At 39.2% G+C, this 23,410-nt stretch overlaps 1 long non-coding RNA gene across 1 annotated transcript in view; it reads right to left on the reverse strand.

Annotated features, from left to right (window-relative positions):
- Positions 1 to 21,351, reverse strand: part of LOC134807559 (uncharacterized) — a 288,942-nt gene extending 267,591 nt beyond the window's left edge. Inside the window, exons 1-2 of the long non-coding RNA XR_010148281.1 lie at positions 21,247 to 21,351; positions 3,148 to 3,203 (exon numbers count right to left, since the gene is read on the reverse strand). This is a non-coding gene — a long non-coding RNA (uncharacterized LOC134807559). The remainder of the gene's footprint in view (positions 1 to 3,147; positions 3,204 to 21,246) is intronic.
- Between the last annotated feature and the right edge of the window lie 2,059 nt (positions 21,352 to 23,410).

Consider the following 23,410-nt stretch of genomic DNA (forward strand, 5'->3'; position numbering starts at 1 on the left):
GAAAGTTAGACAATATAGTTCTCCAGCAGGTTCTCTTAGAAAAATTATGATATTTGAATGTATTCCAAATTCAGAGATTGAAATGTCAAGAACTGTTAAAGGTCTGCGGTTTTTCCCTATGTATAAGTTAAGAAGTTAACCAGCTACAGTTTCATAGACCCTGGGGCAGACAAATCGAGACTCTTGGGTTGGTGACAAAGTGTATAACTCATAACTCATAGCATGGCAAGCATCATGAGCTTCATGTTCACGCCAGTCACCCTCTCTATCCCAGCCCTCCAGCTGCGTGGAGCTAATGTGGAGCAGTTGAGGTAGATGCTGAGTGTGCAGTGAGTTTGTGTTACACAGCTGAGGAATCCTGGGCTTAGGAATCCAATTATTTTGTAATGTACTGCCAGCAAACCTACCCTGAACTTTGCCCCAAAAGGACACATTATTATTATGGAAAGGAAGCCAATCTGCTCTCTGCTCCATAGAAAAACACTATCCCTATCTTCCAAGGCTGTTCTCCCTCCAAAAAACATCCTTGAAAAGATAATTCAGAGCAAAAGGTTGTCATTGCTTCTGCTAACAAGACATGCAGAGAGAGAGATCCATAGAGAATTGTCCCCCAACATGGTTACTATAAAGCATCCCATCAAAGTCTGTTCCAGGTCACATACTAGTGAGTGACAGCACATCTGTGTTTATTCCCTGATAATCCATCTCCTACCAGTTAGACTATGAACTCCTAGAAGGAAGAGATGGTTTGGTTCATCTTCATATCTCCAGGGCATAGCCTAAAGCCCTGAACCTAGCAAGTGCACAATAAATCTTTAATAAATGAGCAAATGATTGGAGCTACATAGCAAAATTTACTTTATGGGCTATCTGCAGAAGTAAAATATGTCACATTAGGGAGAAATTAATTTTAATATTCATTCATTATTATATTCAGGAATAAACTGATCCTTAATAGATATGGGTACCCATGGGTACCAAAGCCTCTAGACAAAAGTTTTCATTAAATTTTGCTGAAAAAGCTATTGTATGATTATGCTTTAGAATAAGGAGCTTTTTCCAGGCAAAATGATTAATTAGTGTATTGTGAAAGTAACTAAAATAATTCCTTGGCCTTGGTATCATCTCAGTATGTATGGAATCATCTTAATGGAAGGTAGCTAAATTAAGCAAGTCTCATATGGTTTTGTGTAACCACCAAAAGAAACACTAAATGGCCACTAGGAGAATAAATCAGAACATTTCAACATCAAGTCTTCAAATTTTGACCCTTGCCTCCCAATACTCTGCTGGTCTCTTAGACTTAGTTTCCATTCTTCTGGATCATCTTAAGGATATATGGATGATGATACTCACCATGTGTATAAAACAGGCAGGTCTTAAAGTCTTCATGTTTTAAGGCAGCTAGTAAAATGATGCTGGAACTCAGAGACCAAAACTGAGAATGACTCTGAAGGTGCTGGCCCAGGGAGCAGGCAGGAAGCCTAAGACTCTGGATAGGTTATGGCTCCCAGGATGGGCCCAAAAACAGGATGGCAGCAAAGAGAACACCACATAGACCTATGAGTGCATTTATAATGTGTTTAATGGACTTAAATGACATGCAACAGTAACGTTCATCCTGGAGTTGTCAATAATCAAACCAATGAGGGGCAGGAATCCCATTTGAAAATACCACACTGACTTAGAGTAGATCTGTGGTCAAGGTCCAGCACCTCTGTTGACCTATGTGAGCTTAGGTTAGCTACATACTCTATAAAATTATCTGTAGTAATACCCACCCCACAGGACTTCTTTAGGTATTAAGTGAATTAATATATGTGAAAGGGCTTCACATGCCATGATATGAACAGTGGTTGCTATCAATGCTATCTAGAAGTAGTGTAATAGCAGCTTGATTGGGTTGGTGGCATGACAGAATAGACCTGTTGTACCCAGCTCCAAGCCTTTCACTGAAAAATAACCCAGACAATTAGGATGGCTGGTACAAATAATAGTGGTACAAAAGTTTTAAAGTAAGAACTAATCAGATATTTCTTTGTAAATATTTTAATAGTCATGAAATGTCTGAGGATTAAATGTAATGTTTGGGCTTTGTGATTTTCAGATTGCATAGAGGCTAGGCTTCCAGAATGGTAACGGGCTTGACTTTTTTCTTTTAAATTAACTTTTGAGCAAATGTGTACTCCTAAAAGCCTATCACCCTACATTAAGCCACCAGTTTAAGCACAAAGGTTCCTCAAGGATTTTTTTTTTTTTTTTTTTTTGGCTCATGACTTCCTATTTTAGACTTTCTCACCTCCACTGAAACCTTGGGAACACATAAATGAGAGATCACAAGACAATAACTTTAATCCCTGTGTGTAATTATAACTCTAAATATAAATAGCATTTGTTCCATTACTGTAAGTGGAAAAACTTTTGTGGAGATCCTAAATGATGATTATCTTTTAAATGACTTTTCTTAAATGTGTGGAATAAATAGGGTGTGAGGGATTGGAAAGAAATTCTTTGACTCATCTAAAAAATTCAATCTGCCCATCACTCCACCTTTTAATATTTCTCCCAGGATGTAAATTTTTCTTGAGTGCTTAGCAAAGTGCCTAACACACAGTGTGCAATTAATAAAAGTTGAATGAAAGGAAGAGAGGAAGAGGGAGAGAGAATGAGGGAGGAAAGAAGGAAAGAAGGAACTGAGGAAGAAAAGAAAGTAGTAAGGAAAGAAATTAAGAGGAGTGAGGGAGAGAGAAAAGAAGAAAATTAAGAAGAAAACAGGAGAGAAGGAAAGAGAGAAGGAGGGAAGAGAGAAGAAAGGGAAGAAGGGACTTAATGAGGGAAGGAAGGAGGAAAGAATGAAAGGAGACAGGAGAAAGGAAGAAGGGAAGGAAATCATTTGAAAGGAAGTAAGAGATGGAAAAAGGGAAGCATGAAGGAAGACAAAGGAAAGAAAGAAGAAAAGAGGGGAGGAGGAAAACGTAGAATGCTAAAAAAAATGCAAACTTAAGTTATCCATCATGAAAGTTGGTTTAAACTCAAGCATCAAATGGCCTGGCACACCATGAATTATCCCACTGAGGTCAACCTAAAATATCCTAGAACCAAGCAGGACATTTAGACTGATCTTTTTTAGTCAGTCATTTGACATACCTGTATATGTGAATGCAACAAACACATCTCACAGTTATTCCATCCCGAGGCTCAATCTGTGGGGAAAAGAAAGAGAGATCAGACTGTTACTGTCTATGTAGAAAGAAGTAGACATAAGAGACTCCATTTTGTTCTGTACTGAGAAAAATTCTTCTGCCTTGAGATGCTGCTAATCTGTAACCCTATCCCCAACCCTGTGCTCGCAGAAACATGTGCTGTGTCGACTCAAGGTTTAATGGATTTAGGGCTATGCAGGATGTGCTTTGTTAAAGAAATGCTTGAAGGCAGCATGCTTGTTAAAAGTCATCACCACTCCCTAATCTCAAGTACCCAGGGACACAAAACACTGTGGAAAGCAGCAGGGACCTCTGCCTAGGAAAGCCAGGTATTGTCCAAGGTTTCTCCCCATGTGATAGTCTGAAATATGGCCTTGTGGGAAGGGGAAGACCTGACCGTCCCCCAGCCCGACACCCGTAAAGGGTCTGAGCTGAGGAGAATTAGTAAAAGAGGAAGGCCTCTTTGCAGTTGAGATAAGAGGAAGGCATCTGTCTCCTGCCTGTCCCTGAGCAATGGAATGTTTCGGTGTAAAACCCAATTGTATGTTCCATCTACTGAGATAGGAGAAAACTGCCTTAAGGCTGGAGGTGAGACATGCTGGCGGCAATACTGCTCATTAATGCACCAGATACGTTTATGTATGTGCACATCAAAGCACAGCACATTTTCTAACCTTGTTTATGATACAGAGACATTTGTTCACATGTTTTCCTGCTGACCCTCTCCCCACTATTACCCTATTGTCCTGCCACATCCCCCTCTCCGAGATGGTAGAGATCTCGGAGAGATCCATCAATAAATACTGAGGGAACTCAGAGACCGGTGCTGGCCCTGGTCCTCCGTATGCTGAGCGCGGTCCCCTGGGCCCACTTTTCTTTCTCTATACTTTGTCTCTTGTGTCTCTTTCTTTTCTCAGTCTCTCATCCCACCCGATGAGAAACGCCCACAGGTGTGGAGGGTCAGGCCACCCCTTCATCAATCAATTCTTTCTCCCACCCTACTTCTAACTCCCTCTTTGCCCTACCTCTCACTCCATAACCGTCTACCCAATGCCTGAGGCTTACTCCATTCTGAGGCCTCATCTTGTCTTTGGGCCTTAGGTAAATATTGAGTGAGGTGGTCAGTTGGGGTTAGAATACCAAGTGACCTCAATATTTAGTAGTTTAAAATTTTTAATGTTAAAGAGTGTCTAAAAAATACTATATAAAACTGTCATGGCATCAAAAGCTGTACCCTTCAAAATGGTAGCATTAAATGGGCTATGTCCAATTGTCATGTACCTGTTACTGAGGGCTCTTGCTTTCTACTGGGTTCATGTTTTCACCATCAATGACCAATAAGGACAATGACCAACATTAGTAATGTTTTCATCATCAATGACCAACAAAATGATCAAAGAAGACAAGAAATTTAATCTTGTATCTGGTTTGGGGGAGGTCCTGGCAATTTTTAATTGGCTTCCTATTGGTCAGCAATTCTAAACTGGTACCAATTTAATCAGGCCTTTGGCTTACAGAAAGTATCATCTATTTTAGAACATCAGAGCAATTGAGGGTGATTTTGTTTTGGTTTTTGTTTCTTTATCATAAAATAAAGAATGCACTATTCCCTTTTATGAGCCCTTACTCCACACAAATGCACCTTCATCTGAAGTCTTGAAAAGAAAGCATTGGCTTTACTATAGAAGACCTGCTATGATACCTAATTGATGAAGTTACACACCATTCCCCACCCTTGTATCTCTTGATCCTTCTCTCCTCTGGGCCTCATTTGTTGGTTGTGTAATTGCATCCCGTCTTCCATAATTTCCACATTCCCTTCCCTAATCTTCTTTTAACCACTCATTGTAGCACCAGGTCATTAGCTCTTTGCTAATCTCCTCTGATGCATATTGACATGCCCTTCCCTTCATCTTTTCAAACATATCTTTTTTTTTTTTCTTTTTGTGAGAGAATCACATTCTTTGTCCAGGCTAGAGGGCAGTGTCTGGAATTACAGGAATCAGCCACACATGGCTACTTTTATTATTAGTAGTAGTATTATTAGTATTATTATTATTATTGTTGTTATTATTATTATTTTAGAGGTGGGGTCTCACTATGCTGTCCAGGGTGGTCTCAAACTCCTGGTCTCAAGTGATCCTCCAGCCTCAGTCTCCTGAGTCACTAGGATTACAGGCATGAGCCATAGCACTTGCCAACATCTTCTCATGTTCTTTGCTCACCTCTTTAGCCCTCTTCCTATACCTAAGAGCATAAGCCCAGGACCTTTTTGGCCTCCTAAGGTTTAAATTTCCATTTTTTTTCAAATATTTTTGATATTTTCCTGAGCTTTCAGAAAACTAGTCACTGTTTCTTCTGCCCTGGGTTTATTCTAATTTTTACTTCCATTTTAGCTTTCATTTATTCAACAAAATGATTCCTACTATGTGCAGAATTCTGCCTATACAATTTCCATACCAACTATATCAACAACAGATTCCTATGCATCATCCATATCTAAACTTGCCATTTCTTGATTCTTGACATACATTTTCTGGGTACAAGGTAAAAGTTATGGGAAGAAAGCCCTTCCTACAGTTACAACAGATATTTCAATTCCCTGGAACATAGCTCTGTTAATGTAGCAAGTATGTCAGGAATGTGTGAAGTTAACACTGTGCATGCAGTGTTCCCTCTTGCTGCTGAAAGAATGGGAAATTTGGGGGAGCTGAGCGAGGAAATTCATCCTGAAATGACTGGCACAACTCCACAAATTCTTTCAGAACAACCACTCCTCTATAATAGAATATAACGCTGATTGAGTTTCAAAGGCTAAAACAATCACAAAAATAATCGGTATAATATCTTAATTTCATTAAAAATTACCTAAATCTGTGATTGCTAGATTGCTTTTCCAATTTCAGTCATGTAGCTCCTGTGAGCATAGCGGAGGACAGTTTTTAATAAAAGGCTTAAGAGAAAAGGAAAGAAGGAAAACATTCCAAGCAAGAGAAAAAGTTAAGGACTATGAAATCTGGTTATAGTTTATGCTGACAGATCTTTATTTTGGATTGTGCTGCATTGACTTGTATGACAAATGTAGTTTACGATTGTCTCCATTTAGGAGATTTTTATTCTCTCTTTAAGAGTGTGAGGCAGCTAAGCTAATTGCTTTTGCAATTCAAGAAGAGGAATGTTTAGGTCAGATCTCCAAAATAACTCTGAAATTCAAAAAATAGAAAGCATAAAACATAAAAACCTACCTCACCAAAAGGACAATTTGGGGTGCATGCAGGAACACTTTGTACTTTTGCTGAGTTCAGAAAAAAATCATTTAGAGTGTGACTATGAAGTGCAGTAGTGAACCAGCAGCTTAGTTAACTTGCTGGCTGGAGGACACGCCTGCTCTTGCTGCAGCTTTTATCCTTCGCATCCCTCATCCCCAGGCCCAGAACGCCAGGCCAAAGCATTTGCGGAAGTGCTCCACTGCCATCTACAGGAGCTGTCGCACTCACACGCGATATCCTAGGTCAGGTCCCACCACTCTGTACAACTTGTTTTGTGTGCTATCTTTACTAGGAGACCATAGTTAATTTTTCATTAAGAGTAATCACTCTGTGAAAAGCCTAGGTCATTGTTTAATTAGTATCAGCAATAAATGGGCTAAATAACCTTAAGGGGCATATTTCTTTGTTGTAGGCAAGCTGTTTTTAAATCCAGTGCATTCTCTTTTAAATAAATAAATCAGTAATTCATCTACTGTATTGTTCACTGTCAGTGCAGGATCATACAAGCAAAAGCACTCATCTAGTAGCAGAATATTTTCCTTGCCCTTAGTTTCTAAAATATTCTCCAAATAAAGAGTTCATTTTTTTTTTTCAAAAACAAATAAAGTCAAGTGAGTAGGATTCCTCTTTTTAAAAGAAAAGCACACTGGTATGTTTAGTATTTGAAACATGATTAGAGGTTCCTATCTCTACAGCACAGCTTACCTCAAGGAAGTTTACCTAGAGCGACTCCCCAGATGATGGTTTTGGGTTTATTCAGCAGGTGATGCCCCATGCAGAGAGCAATACTGAGTTATTCTAGAGAACAGCCCCCTACAAATGTATTTCTAGTGTTTATTTATATTGGAGCTCCCTTAGACATAGAATAAATTTTTCATGAGACCAAAGATGACCAATAAACACAGAAAAGCTCAGTATCAAATCAAACAATAACTCCCATGCTGGTTTAGATGGTATTGTCTCTGCTTCAATAGTAAGTCTGCATGTGTCGTTTGATAAATCACAGACAACAGTATGCTTAACCATTCCAGATCCTCTCCTTTTTTCTCTGCACTAACAAACACTCTGAAGACAATGATTTTAAAGCATTTCAGAAGCACGCTTAAAACAATAAGGAAGGCACAGAAAATGTGAGATTTCTTTCCCTGATTTCCGGTTGATTGACCACAATAGCACTGCTGACTTATTGAAAATGATATGAAAATCAAAAGGATAATTAGAGCTTATTTCTACTCGAAGCAGCAGCCTGAAATTTCCATTGAATTTACACAAATTGGAGAAAAATCAGACTTGACATTATCTCATCCTGAAATTTCTTGCCCATACCATGAGGGTCCATCTTCTTAGCTGGGGCTGGGGAGGTGAAGGAAGGGCTGTGACGTCATGTAGGTTTATTACTGCTGCATTCCACCATTGTTTTTCTTCCCTTTGTTTCATCTTTCTTATGTTTACATTTATTTTATTTTGTCCTATTATTTTCATCTATGAAAGGAACTCTAAATCCTTTTTAGGATGAAGTGAGAATAAAAATAAATAGGTATATAAATTTTGTTCCTGCAGTTTATGATCATCATTACACTTTCATTCTTAACCTCTCTCTAGAACCCTGTGGATCTGTCCAAATGGACAAGACCAGTGTCGTCGATTATGAGCCCAGGAACTGGCTGTGATTGCCCCTGTGCGCCTCACTGTGCAGTTTCCCTGCCGAGGTGGAAGGTTGTGTGTGTAGCCAGCTCACCACGTCCCCTGCACAAGGAGCTTTAGCAAGACCATCAAAAGCACAGATTCTTCATCTGTATATTACTTCCTCGGGGCTACCATAACCAATTACCACATACCCAGTGACTTATAACAATAGAAATTTATTCTGTCACAGTTCTGGAAGCCAGAAGTCTAAAACGAAGGTGTTCTCAGGGTCATGCTCTCTCTAAAGCCTCTGGGAGAGGATCCTTCCTGGCCTCCTCTAGCTTCTGGCAATGCCAGCAATTCTTGGCCTTCCTTAACCTGCAGATGCATCACTCCCATCTCTGCCTTCACCATCACATGGCCTTCTCTTCTATGTCTCTGTCTTCACGTGATGTTTTCTCTCTGTGTCTGTCTCCCACTACCTTCTTCTTAGAAGGACATTTATCCTTGGATTAGGGTCCACCCTGATCCAGTATGACCTCATCTTAACTGGATTACACCTGCAAAAGACCCTACTTCCAAATAAGGTCACATTCTGAGGTACCAGGTAGGCATGAATTTTGGGGGAACTCTACTTACCTGGAGTAATAGTACCTATTTAGCTGTGGTGACACATATGTAGTACTCTGAGTGCCACATACTGAGCATGAATGTACTGATAGCTCTTATTAAAAACAAACTATACTTTGACTTCTCATAACTTTGTCCACAGTAATGATTTTTCCATCAGGAGTACAAACTCAAAGTGTCTTTTGTTGTTGTTTTTATTTGCGTGCGTTTCTTTTTAAAGAAATCTCTGGTTTATTTTGGATATTTTGTTTTGTTTTTGTTTTCCAAAACAAAAAAGATCAAGGTGTTGTGTTTACATATACTAAGCAGGATACTTCTTTACGGAAGACAGGGAGCTTCATTACGTACTTTGACACTCCCAGTGGAAAGGTGGGTTGGGTGGATGTGCGATACAGAGAGGTTAGGTTACCAGATGCCTGCCAGATGCTAGAAGTATCTGTTTTGGGACTTAGCAGTTCTTAAGTCTGAATGGCTTGGGCCCTTCTCGGAATTCCACCCACATGCACCTTCTTCTCACTTGCTTTCCTTTCCCTTCTGGGCACCATGGGTAGTACCCTTTTATTCTCCCTCCCCATCCATTAATCCAGAGAAGCTTGCAAAAGTCTAAAGCATAAGATGCAGCAAAGCTAACATGAAAAGACATGTCAGATACAATTCAGAGCAACACCAACTAATTATTAGACTCCAGCAGATTCAAAACAGAACCTCCACTGAGAGAGAGAAATAAGATTATTCTATCCATTTGATGTTCTTGTTAACCTAATAGCCTTTCTTACCATCACTCATGCTCCGGAGAATTTTGGCGTGGAATGAATCTTGGATGTTACACTCTTGCCTCATTTAAAGAGAACCAGCTCTAGCTTTACCAGGGTTTACAAACAATTATAGTTTTAAACTATTTTAAAGCCTGTGTTTTCCACCATTAGGTGTTTACAGAATTTCCTCAGCCAGGATAAAGTCCCACTGCATTCAATACACACCAATGTGTGTCCATTCTCACACCCTGGAAGTCATTTCAGAGCACGTAGATGGCATGTGTGTGCTGGTATGTGTTGCCAGTGTGTCTATGAGCTGCACAGGCCATGCAGAAGACATCTGTAAACACAGTCTGTTTTCCCACCACATTCTTGCTCTCTGAGTCAGCGGCACACATATGGCAGGAAGAACTGGAACATTCTTCTTTTAAGGGGTAAATTTGGAACCAAGAGTTGATGTTTCTCCATCTGTGTGGCAGTGGAAGACATTTAAAATAAATACAAGCTCTTGTAATCTAAGCCAGAACCAGGGAGGAACAGGATAATGCTGAGACTTATAACTAAGAAGTGGTAAAAATCAGAGTTCTGTTAAGAACAGAAATAGCCTTTCTTCATATGAGAGAAGGCCATGTATCTCTAACAGAAAGAAGTCCTCACTTCAGCTAGAGGTACCACCTTGTAAATAAACCAGCATGAATCAGCCTCTTGCCCCTGGCTGATGAGAACAGGAAACAATTGGAATATTTCACCCTGAAGTTAAGGAAGCTTCTGCCTCAGGTCCCTGCACCTGCTCAGAGTCTCATGAGGGCTGTGAGGTGCTAGGAAGTGTGAAGCATTCTAGGTGGTAAGGAGAAGCCAGGTGGCAATCAGAGAGCATTTTGATGTAAGCATTTCTGGTAAATTGCTTTAAAAAGATCTAAAGAATTGCTGGGCCACCAAGACTCTAGTAATTAATTGAGAATTCTTTTATCGTTCAATCATTTACCTAATTTTTAATTCATAATTTTGTCTTTTTTTTCTAGAACAAAGAGGGAGCCTCAAAACTGTATATACTCTTGACCACACAAAAGCTGGATATGCCCTTGGCTCTCTCAGGGAGCCAGAGCCCCACCCCTCTTTCTGGAATTAGCACTGATTTAGGAGAGGCAAACAACCACGGCTGGAGGTAGGCAGGCCAGTGGACTTTCTCCTACTGTTGGATATAGTTGAGTTTCCCAGGTGAGGGTTTGAAGTATTTGACTGCAGGCCATATAAAAAGATATGTGTAAAGAAGGTGGTGATTGAGGAGAGAGGACATTCACCCAGTAGACTCTTCTTCAAAGCCCTAAAACTATAGGCTCACTCCCTGCGTGGACCAAGAATTAAGTAAAACTATTCCTTTCACAGTCATTAGAGCTCTAAATAATCCTTCATGAAGAAGCTGTGAGCATTCCCCATAGTACTTGTGGCCGAGGCAGGAGGTCCTCAGAAAGGGATGGTCATGAATCCTAAACTAGTGTGGGGATTCAGGGAATGTGGGGCTAGGAATAGATGAAAAATGAATTCCTAAACAGATTTATAATTGGTTTTTGGTCACAGCAAGAGCCTTTCATGGCTCCTGTAGCTAAGAAAATACCCAAGAAAGAGAAACACAAAGAATTAATTCCCTATCCTCCATCCTCCCAAATGTTAACAATAAACACTCCTTTTGAGATTAAAAATACGGGCTGTGCCACACCCACGTTGCATTTATATGATTGGAGGACATTCCCTGCTGGCTTCATGCCAAGGAAAATGACTGCAAAAAACACCTAAACTTTCAATTACAACCCAGGTGGTGATGATGAGGAGCTCTAGTAGGAGACAAAATGAGTGAGCTTTGCTCTGAAACATGCCTGTAAAGATTGGGGCTGCTTATTGTCAAAGTAAATTTCTTCTAACAATGGGCCTTTATAAATGTATACGCCAGTTCTCTAGGAGTATAGTAGTACCTAGAGGCAGGGATGTGGATTACATTGGGAGCCCAAACATTTTGATGAGAAAAAAAGTTACATTATTTAAAGCTTTTGGACCTTTCAGGGAAAAGAAGTTGTATAATGATGCTAAAGACTCAGTCTGGAAAGAGAGAGGAAGGAAGCAAGAGAACCAGAGAGATGGACTGGGAGGTCAAAGCACTTAGAAAATGTGTTATATTATTAGATTCTTGATGGCAATAACCTTTGTTTATTCATCTACCTATGCCCTATAAAACTTATTACAATGTTCTACACATAGTAGAAACTTAGTCAACATTTGGTGAATGAGTAAATGAAGTTTAACAAATCAGGCATAACCATATAGTAGGTACCAATAGTAGGTACAAATGAATTAGGTCAGTAGTTTTCAGAATAAGCTGGAGAGCTTTTAAAAAAAGATGATGTCCCACCCACACCAATTAAATCTGGGATTTTGGGTTTTGGGACACAGATATACGTATTTTTCAAAAGTTCTTTAGGTGATTCTGCTAAATAGAGAGTAGTGAAAATTACTAAATTGGGTGCTAGGCCAAGGTCCCTTCTAGGATCAAGATTCTGTGGCCTCTAAAACATTGTCAGGCTCTTTGGATAATATGCCAGTACCAGGTATAAAACTTCTTTGACTGTAGCCAGGATCAGCTATATAATTTGTGGGCTCAGTGCAAATAAAAATACAAGACTCTTTATTCAAAAATTATTAAAAATTTGAAATTATTAAGAATTTCAAGATAGCAACAGCAGAGCACTAAATCAAGTGTAGGCTCCTTATAAGCATGGGTTTTGTTTGACTGAACTGGACTCACACACAAAGCCAGCCCTGTCTATAGCATCCAGTCCTACGAAGTCACTACCTCATAATCTCTATTTGCATCACTACTACAACTCTTTGTTCATGTATTATCAGAGAGATCACTCTTGGACACTCTTTCCTGCTCCATGAAATTTTAAGAAATAAAAGATATTGAAGATAATCTGGCAGATTTGTAAGATAATCTGCCAGATTTGATTCAATACACACCAATGTGTGTCCATTCTCACATCCTGGAAGCCATTTCAGTGCACTTATATCCAAGGAATGAATTTCTTTCAAGTTGCCTCTGTTACAGTAAAAATAAGATAAATAACCTACTGATTTCGATTTCCCTGGACCTCATTTTCTTCATCTGTATATGAAGACAGAATTGCTCGCTGCATCCTGTTGCTATGAGAATCGAGATGTGTGACACAGATGTGTTTTTCCATGGTCCACCGTGGTTGCTGTGAACCAGTTTTAGGGCTAAATTTAGTATTTATTGATTTCTGCAAAATGTAGCCAAAGCCACAGTTCATTAACAAAGAAATATATATTTTGCAGAAATTATATGGGGAGATGGGGGGGGAAATGATTTTATATTGTAGACCCACAGCAGAAACATCATCAAATTCCCATCAAGTATCTCTGTTGTTCCCTCAGAATTTCTCTCCTCTGGCAGCTACCCCATCTCACATTGTTTTCTTCCCTAAATTAATCTCCCTAAAAATCTTCCTCACCCTTCTTTGATTATTTTGCATTATTGAGTTATCTCTTCAGTTTACAAATAAAATTCAGCAAAATAAAAGCTTGTTGGTCAACTGAGCCACGATCATCTACTGTGCCTCGAACATGTTCTGTGAGCATCTCACCCACCACACCCAATCCAAGAGGCATCTCGAAATATCCCCTCCACCAGGAAGATAGTACAGATTTGGAAAAGTCTTCCGCCAGGAAAATAAGATTTCCTCCATATAACTATATAGGTAAAGTAACTAGTTCACAGTAAATGTTAATTCCCTTCTTCCTCTCACCTTTTTCACTGTTTCTGTCTGAACACTTCCAGTTATGAGAGAATTTCACTCACAAGGTAAATTCATTCTATTTATCAACAACTCTACTTGTTGAAAATGCCTTCTTATGTTGACTCAATCCACTTCCCTATAACTTCTGTCTAATATATGCCATTCTCTCTAGGACAAGTTAGTACAAGCTTCATTCTTTCCCAAGATGACAGCTTCTTCCTTCACAGGTTTCTCCCAGTTATTCACTGCTCTTCCTGTGACAGACTTTGCAAATTCTGGACTGTACTGGCTTCCTTCTATTCAATAGGCTCCAACTTTTCTTTATACCAAACTAAATACAATATCCTAATGTGGTCTTTGATGTAGTCTAAACTGCCAAAGGATAATTTCTTCTCTAGTTCTGGAAACACTCTGATTCAATCAAAGCTTCTCAATTTTCTCAGCTCTTAGGGAAGCCCTCTCAGAAGGCTCTTTGGAATAGCATGAGGTAGAACTGAAGCAATGGTGTGAAGCCTTGTGACTTAATACTAATCATGCTGAAGGTGGCCACCAAAAATTTCACAAGTCAGGGATGGAAAGATGGGTAGAACTCAGAGCAAAGTCATCAAGTAGCATTAATTGAAGTTTCAACATCCCAAGTGACAGGATCCTTACTCTAGTTGAACCCAGGGAATAAATATGACTCAGTAACAGCTTGTTTGCTCTTATGTCTTCAGTGATTCAACAAATCAAATACTTAGTGTCTCTCGGGCACTGTGTTGACATGGTCCCATTCTCAAGCAGGTTAGAGCCTAATGAGAAAAGTAAACAACTGTGGTAAAGGCAATAAAAGAATATAATAAAGTCTAATAAGAAACAGGATAAAAGGAGGGACATACTTTAATTGTGTATGATCAAAAAAGATGTTTTTGTGTAGATAATATTTAAGCTGACATCTGAAAGAAAAGGAAGATCTAGCCAGACATAGAGTAGATGAAGAGAGGTTATGGCAGCAAAGGGCATGCCAGTGGGTGGGGGTTAAAAATCCCAAGGGAGAAAATGTTGGTGTGTTTGAAGGAGCTGAAAGCATGTCAGTGTGACAAAAGCTTAGTGAATCACAGGGAGGAAGGCAGGAGATGGAGACGAAGATAGAAAGATGGGCAGGGACCAAATCACGCAAGCCCTGGAGAGCCATGGGTCAAAGACTGGGTGTTATGGAGTTCGTGCTACTAAAAGTGTTCAAAGAGCTTTAAGCAAGAGAGTAAAATGATCAGATTTAGGCTTTAAACATATAATCCTGGCTGCTCTGTAAAGGATAAATTGGAGGAAGGCAAGAAAGGATGTTGGAGACCAGTTTGGAGGCTCTTGTACTTCAGGTGAAACTGATGGAGGATTGGATAGCAATGGTAAGTAAAAACACAGATGGAAAAGATGAGAAGATTTGAAATGTAGTCTGCTTATCACAATCTTAACTGAAGTTCAACTCATCCAATCCAGGTATCTACATATACCTAAATATACCTAACAGTTCTTAAAATATGGCCCCCAGGCAGGCAGCCTTGGCATCACCTGGGAACTGTTCAGAAATGCCAATCTCAGGCTCCACTCCACACAATGATTCAGAAATTCTGGGGATGGATCCCAGAAATCTATGTTTTAACAAGCCCTTCAAGTGATTCTAATATGTACTGAAGTTTGAGAGACACTGACCCAGAGGAATTAATTAACTTGGGACTTTCTGAATACAACAAACATGCATGAAGACTTACTGGGCCAATAGTATGTAATTAAAATACACTTGCTCTATTGTTAATAAAGCCTGGAATAATATAACAGACTTCAAATATTATTATAGTGCTCTGCAATCAAATTCTAGTTTCTACATTCTAGGAACTTATATGAAAACTTAGCCATTAAGGTCAAGAGAATCCTCTTCTGGGCCTGCTGGAACATTTTTTGTCTTTACATAGTCCCAGTTAGGCTTCTACTCTTGTGTTTTCCATGAAGTTTTGTATAAGGATGGTTGCATCCTTGTATCTGGTCTCAGGCTTTAATGTCTGCTTATAAATTTGTTGAAATATGTCATCTTTATTATTTGGATTCCATGGAGATTCCTCCTTCCAATATACTCGGAGAAATATTGGTTGTCTGTTTTTTAATCATGGGAATAATCTTTTTGGTTTGCTTTGCTCCTCTCTGTCTCTTCCTAGAAAGAGAGAGAAGTTTGATTTATTGCACTTAGTAGAAAAAGTCACTACCTGATGGTATAAATTGAAAGTAGCTATCTCCTGCATGCAGCACCGTGGCACTTCCTTTGCCATGCCATTAAACATGCCCCTTGGAAGCACTGGTTTAAAGACATAACTATGATTGCATTTCACAGCATTGTTGGGTATGCTACTTTGTAGTGATTAGTATAGATTATTGATAATTACATATTTATAGTCTTATTCAAAGAGTAGTCATTTGAATTTGGACCTGAGAAAGAAAAAGACATTGTCCTGTCTAGAAGCCAGGAGTCAGGATAAAGTGATCATGTTCCCAGAGTGTGGACACCATGGGGAAAAATATAAACAGAAAGATTTCCCAGTAAGAAACTCAGGTCTAGAATAGTGTCTGAAACACTAGTGGATCCTGGAAAATTTAATTGTTCATTCAGCTTTAACAAGGAATGAAGTTCTGATACAGGCTACAACATGGATATACCTTGGAAACGTCATGCCAAGTGAAATAAGCCAGTTACAAAGAGATAAATATTGTATGATTCCACTAATATGAGGTATCCAGAGTGGGCAAAGTCATAGAGACAGAAAGTAGCATAAAGGTTACTAGGGTCTTGGAGGAGAGGGAAATGGGGAGTTATTGTTTAATGGTTTCTGAGTTTCCATTTGGAAAGATGAAACAGTTCTAGAACTGGATAATGGTGAAGGTTGCACAACATTTTGAGTGCTCTTAATGCCATAGAACTGTACACTTTAAAATGGTTAAAATGTTATGCATGTTTTGTCACAATAAAAAAAATAAAATTGTTTAAAGAAGGCACTGAATAAATACTTGTTTACTGATATCTCCACAGGGCTATTAAAATGATGAAATGATAATATTAAATGACTGCAAATACTCTTGTCATATTCTTGCATATTCTGAGATTATTATACTTACCCTGTTCATTGTCAGAAAACCTCAGAGTTGAACATAAGACATCTGTATTTAGAAAGCAGGCTTTGTTAGCAATAGAGTTATACAAATGTGATCACAAATATTACTCATTAGGTCTTACAGCTCCTAGACCACATGCCTTCATCCTTGGTCCATCAAATATTCTAGACATCAGTGACTAAATACATATATTTTACAAATTTACTTTAGACCATATGTTCATCTTAATCCATCAAGGAAATAAAAATTGTACCATGAATCCCTTCACTTTCTTTTTTTACACTAAACCCAAGAAGTCAGTAAAATGTAAAAGCTAAGCAGTTTCTAATTTTGGTTTACACATTTTCTGTAAACTGCAAAAATCCACCAGAGGAGGATTTTTATGTGTAATAAAAACCTGCATAGTTTTCTCAGAAGGGGGTTTCATACCATACGATCCCTCACCAATCTAGAAAGAAAATGCAATTCGTGATCTGTAACTGCTAGCACACCCACCTGTCCCTTCTTCCCTAATGAGATGAAATTATAACGGGGAGAGCAATTTGCAAATATCCTCCCCTTGGCTGATTTATGCTTCTACATTGTTTGTCAAATCCTTTCTGAATCCTTTTTGTTGCATATATGAGAAGACATTTAGAAAAAGATTTTGGAATGCCTTTAATCTTCTAAATCAACAATAAAGAAAAAAATGAAATAAAGGTCAAGGTTTTGATATACTGCTTCTAAAGTACATCCCACACTGAGTAAAATACCATGAAATCATCTGTCAGAACCGACTTTCTTCCAGAGACTACATTCCAAGAGCGTGAAGAGAGCGAAGTGGCTATTGATGGTTTTCTTAGATTCCAATGCACCTTAATCATATTCACAAGACTGTACGTTTTCATCACTGCAGGAGCTGGCAGAATTTTGTGACAATTCTGGGAAATGCTTTCAGATGGCCCCTTCTATGAATTATGAATGTTTCACAAAGCTCTATGGTAAATGGAATAGCTTTGTTCTCCACAAATGCAGGGGCGGATTAAGAGGTGGCCTTCCTTTGTTTCTTTGCCTTGAAATTTAATGTTGTTTGCAAACAGAGAAATTAAATCTCAATGAAGGTAAGTAGGCTTTAATTAGTTGTAAACAATTATTTTGTCTTATGAAGAATTACATTTGTTTATTGTGTTCATTAGAGATTGTATAAATACCACCATTTTCTTTCCAGACTGTGCTTAATGTGATATGAATAGATTTACAAATGACTGCTTTAAAAAAACAAAACAAAACAAAAACTCAGTTCTCATTATTCATTCTTCTCTTTTTCTATAAAGTCACCACAAATGCTGAATAAGCAAATACTAAACCATTGCTCCTAGGGGAAGTACAGTGTTAGGTTCCTGCAAGCCTCTAGTCACACTTCTGTGAACCTTGTTTCACGTGTGTCTCTGTTTAAATACATCTTATTTAATTTATAGTGTTGACTCATTAACGTTGAACTCAGCCACCAGCACCATGACTCATGCCTGAATGAAATTTATTTAACACATGTATTTTCTCTGTAAGGCACATTACAGTCTTCTTCCACTGAGGAACAATAGACAACCCTTCTGCACTACACTCGGGGACAATTTTAAACACTGAAATCACCGACAAGTAAGCACAAATGTGAAAAAATGGCACTCAATAGACTGAGAAAAGGACTCTTGTTTACAATATAAAAGCTAAAACAAGAAGACAGAGCATTGCCTTGCTTGACCTCAGCTGGGAACATGTGCTTCAGATGACTCAAATTCTTCCTGCTCTGCACATGTCCTTGAATGGCCTTGAAAGCACTAATAGTGTTGATCTTGGGGTTATGAATAAATTTTAGCAAGTAGGAAAACTTACAAATACCAATTTCTCAAATAATGGGAATCAACTGTATACATAGTCATCTGAGACATCTCTCTGCTCGAGACCATTTTTCACCTCAAAATCGTGGCCAGTTGTTAGGACACAGTCAGGAAAGCCTGCTCAGTTACTGTGAGATCTCTTTTCCACTGTAGTCTTCATTCTATTTCTGCAGACTCCAAACAGTCTTCTAATAAAAGTTACCTTCCTCATTTCCTTTGTTCTATAGGTTCCCATGGGTGAATTTGGTGTTACAGCAAGATTTGAAACTGTCTGACCTGATAGGGGTGAAAAGAATCTGGCTGGACTGTCTGCCTCTCACTGTGGGGGCAGCTCCTGGCTTAGAAGTTCTAGACCAGGTCCAAAGGCTGTTGACAGAGAACCCACATCTTATCACAGGAGATTCCAAGGAGTCACACAGATGGCCCCATGGAGGGTCAAGCTGGAAGAGGAAAGGGAAGGTGAAATATGAGAGAAGCTGAAAGGATACACAGCAGGAAGACAAGCTTTCGAGGAGCTTCAGTGTGTGCATCTGCATTTAGACCACAAACAGCAAGAGTGCTGGAATTTCCACTCTCTGAGGTGTTAGGTATGACAGTCCCATGGTAGGGAAAGTTATTTAGAAAGAATCATGCAAAATTGAAGAGAATGTTTAGAATGCTTATTTAATAAGCATCAAGTTTTGCTCAAGCTTAATAGATTCTCAACTGTGTGACTTTAGGAAATACAATCTGTACAGTGTTTCTGAGGTAACCACTTACCAGACAATAATATAAATCATACAGCTAAAATAAACATCTCAAAATTATCTGCCCAGCCCTCAGCTTCCCAACCACTCTGCACAGATATGTGTCTATTTTATACCTAAATATTACCCAAAGTGGAAACTTTTAACTATCCACCTATACCTCGTTTCTGTGTTTTATCACAGTAAGTCCCCATTCCATGAGTTTGCTTTTGCCATTTTTATGACACATCAATGGCTGTCCAAAAGACTCCAGAAATTATTCAACTTCTAGTAGGTCACTGAGAAAGGCCAAGAGAGAAAATTTCCATCAAATGGGTACTTTCTTCACCAGAAATAGGGGTGGAAGACTCTCTCAACAAGACACCACAGAAGAGGTGGGTGGGTGGCAAATTTCTTCTTTGTTTTTCTTCTGTAGTGTTCCATAGATGCCTCTTCCATGACAGTTTTACTATGTGATAATTATTTGTTAATCTGTTTGGTTTTCCTCTAGATCCCAACCTTCCTTGATGAAAGGATGCTAGGTGCTCAATAAATGCTTCATGAAGAAATGAACCCAATCACATGCCAGGTCTGCTTCTATCTATACCATATCACCTACATTTTTGGCTTTATTAATTAACAAAGAAGTGGGGAGGGAGTACAAATCTATTTATTTCTAAGAACTCACTCTGCGCTAAAGTCCTCTGAGCAACATGTGGACATCAGGGTCTGTCTGCATCCCAATTAATATGTTTTCACTGAGCTTCCTTTCCAGGCTGGATGCACACAGAGTGCCAATGCGAGTGTTGAAGACCTGCTCCCTAACCCTACTTGGACGATCTGTCCTAGTCCTTTGGAAGCTTCTTCCTCTGATAGGATACTGTCCTGGAGATTATCCCACTACCCAGGGAAACTCTGGTAGGTAGGCAGAAACCTATATCCAGTCCCCAAATCTCATCTATGATTCAGGCATGAGAGATCATCATGGCTACTGATCCTTCTCTGCCCTCTTTCCCATGCAAGTGATCCTACAGGATTTCTAGTATTCTAAAGACAGCCCAGAGCCATAAAAGCATTTAAAATAGCACTTTCTGAAGTAAGGGAAGAGTACTTGATGTGGAGTCTGGAGATTAGGATTCAAAGCCAAATTCCATCTCTTTGGAAAAGTCATTGGTTAAGCTTTGAGCTTCAGTTTCCTCATCTGTAAAATGGATGCAATAATAATTATCTTGTGAAGTGCAAATAATATAATGGGTGTGAAAAGATTAGATAAACTAAAAAGTTATACACATGTAAGTTAGTGAATGTAACTCAGCTCTCACCACACAGGCCTTCTATCTGTTCCATTAAGTTCATTCCTGCCCAAGTCCTTTGTGCTTGCCTCTCCATCTGCCTAGAATGCCATTTGTTGGGTTCCTTCGTGACTAATTTCTACTTTAGTCATGTCTACTCAAATGTCACCTTCTCAGAGATAATCTCCCTGGCCTTTTATCACCTTAACCCACTTTATTTTTTCTTGGCAGCACTTATTGCTTATATTATGTTTGTTTGTCTACTGCCTCTCTCTTACTGAAACACAAGGTTTTTGAGGGCAAGGACTTTGTCTTTTGCTGTGTGCCTAAAAGCTATAATGACCCACAAATAGTAGGTGCCTATTAAATATTTGTAGAATGAATGAATAGATGTGCAAATATAAGCATAGGAACAAAAAACATCTAATGATGAGGTGCAATTATAGCCTGAGAAGTAATGAAGATGAACAGAAAATATTTGATCTGGAATTAACCCAAAGCAGAATTTTAGAATTTTGTAAACAAAGTTCTATCAATTTTTTCATAAGCATAAATTATCAACACTTCAAATTCATATGTAGATTATAAATTATTGCAAACAACAACTTGCCCTTATCTCTCTGCATGCCCCCTCTCCTATTGCCAACCAGAGTATTCAGTGAAACTGGATAAAATGTTAGTTTATTTGTTTATAAAGATATCACTTCAATGCAACGCCCCTGACAACTTACTAGGGTATTGATTTAGCATTAATTCAGAGAAAAGGTAATAGCCCCTAGACAAATTAGACATTGTTTGTGTCTACAACTATATTTCTTGGTGATAGCTTGTTCAAATAGACCCAGTGCTTATAAAAATCTGCTAAAAATCACAGACTGGGTTGGAGAGGAGGGCTCAAGAACTGCAATGTATGAAGGAAAAATACCTGTTCCTCCATGAATTTCTCCCTCTTCCTTTCTCTCTTCTTGCCATCACAACCTTGCAGACTCAATAAAGATGGTGATAAACTAGGAGAGGGGAGATGATGGAGGGACCTTTGGAAGAAGAAAGAGGAGAACAGAAAATGAGAGGATGAAATCTAAGTGAGAGCATATGAATATGGCAGGAGATCTATGAGTCAAGAGGACCTGCATTGAATGTTTATCTTGTCAATGACCTATACTAATGAAAGCCAACTGCACAAAAAGAAAATACCTACAGGAATCTTGCAAACTGTAGAAAAAATCATGAGATGATTATTTTAGAATATGGACACAAATTCTTTATTTAAAACATTAAGTACTTTTAATCTATTCCTTCTGCAAATATGTATTAAATGCTAGCCATGGATATTACTAAACCATGGAGATTATTAAAAAGAGCCTGGAATCCCTTCCCTCTCTCTCTTGCTCCCTCTCTCATCATGTGACACACCAGCTCCCACTTCACCTTCTGCTATGATTGAAAGCTTCCCAAAGCCCTCACCAGAAGCAGATGCTGGTGCCACACTTCTTGTACAGGCTGCAGAACCATAAGCCAAACAAACTTATTTTCTTTATAAATTATCCAGCTTCCAGTATTCCTTTAGAGCAGTGCAAAATGGCCTAACACAAAGGGCATTCAACAGGACAATAGATGAAAGGCCATTGCGGGTGGAGGGGAAACCAGAAGCAGAGACAGGAGCTGGAGTAATGAGAATAGGTAAGAACTCTTTGAGGTGAATGGGCAGAACGAAAAAAGAAGAGAACGAGGAACACCTACATCTAAAGCTTGGACACAGCAAAAGGAACTGTGGTAAAATGAGCCCCCTTTAGCCACAAGGCTGGCTCTTGTAATTAGCTAGTGGAATATGGGAGGAAATGGTGTGTGCCAACCTAGGCCTGAGCATGAAATCGTTTTGCTTGACTCTTAACTGGATCCCAATCCCCAAGGCTACCTGAAGCCATACTGCATATGGCAGGGACTCCAACAGCTTCAGTTCTTCATCTCCATCCCCAATTTTACCACCACCCCCTTCGCTAAAGTAAGGCATAGTCAAAAAATGAACTTACTGTGTTAAGCCACTGAGATTTATTGTAAGAGTAGCCTAACCCGATGAATTCAGGAATTTTTATTTCAAGATACAGTATAATGTTAATAATTAGGGATTCACACAACCATTTGAACAGCTAGGGTAAATAGGTGAAAGAAAAACCACAGCTGGCCTACAGGAAATTTGGATGAATAGGAATCATTGGAAGTGCCTGTTGATAATCTCCCTTGACTGCAGCACCAAAGCAGGTGATTTGCAGGAGCTCTCCTAGAAGCTGCTGTAAATCTCACGTCTGCTGACTGCTCACATGTCTGCCTGCAGCTGCCACCAGAAAAAAATGGCTTCACCTTTCTTCTATCTTCCAAATCTAGTGCCATGCTTCTCTTTGGCAGAATCTAACTCAGAACTCTGCAGAAAGAGAAAATCTAGAAGATTTAATTTTACTGCCTCTACTCTGAGTTGCAAAAGAGAGTTTGGAAAGGGACTAGGAAGACATTAGTCTAGTTTGTTGTAACAAACTAGCACAAAACAAAAAGAAAGAAGAGCAGGAGGGAAAGAAGGAGGAAAAGCAACCTTTTTGTGGACTCTAAAAGACGGAATGGTGCCAATGTTGCAGGGATGTCATATAGAAGCAGTACCTAAAAGAGGGCATTAGAGTTACCAGTATAAACACCAGTCACCAATGAGAAAAGAGCTCAGTAACATTGTGGAGAAAGTGCCTGATGTAATTGAGAAAAGGCGAGACACTTGGATCAAAAATATGGAAGAAAAGAGTAAGTTTTAAGAACTTATATAACTTAAAAAGGACAGAGTCGAATCAAAAATAAGGAAAATGTGGCCAGGTGCAGTAGCTCATGCCTGTAATCCCAGCACTTTGGCAGGCAGAGGTAGGTGGATCACCTGAGGTCAGGAGTTCAAGACCAGCCTGGCCAACATGGTAAAACCCCCTTTCTACTAAAAATATAAAAATTAGCCAGGCATGGTGTTGCGTGCCTGTAATCCCAGCTACTCAGGAGGCTGAGGCAGGAGAATCTCTTGAACCCAGGAGGCAGAGGTTGCAGGGAGCCGAGATGATGCC

The sequence above is a fragment of the Pan troglodytes genome, chromosome 10 (genome assembly GCF_028858775.2).
Source record: "Pan troglodytes isolate AG18354 chromosome 10, NHGRI_mPanTro3-v2.0_pri, whole genome shotgun sequence".
Taxonomy (NCBI): domain Eukaryota; kingdom Metazoa; phylum Chordata; class Mammalia; order Primates; family Hominidae; genus Pan; species Pan troglodytes.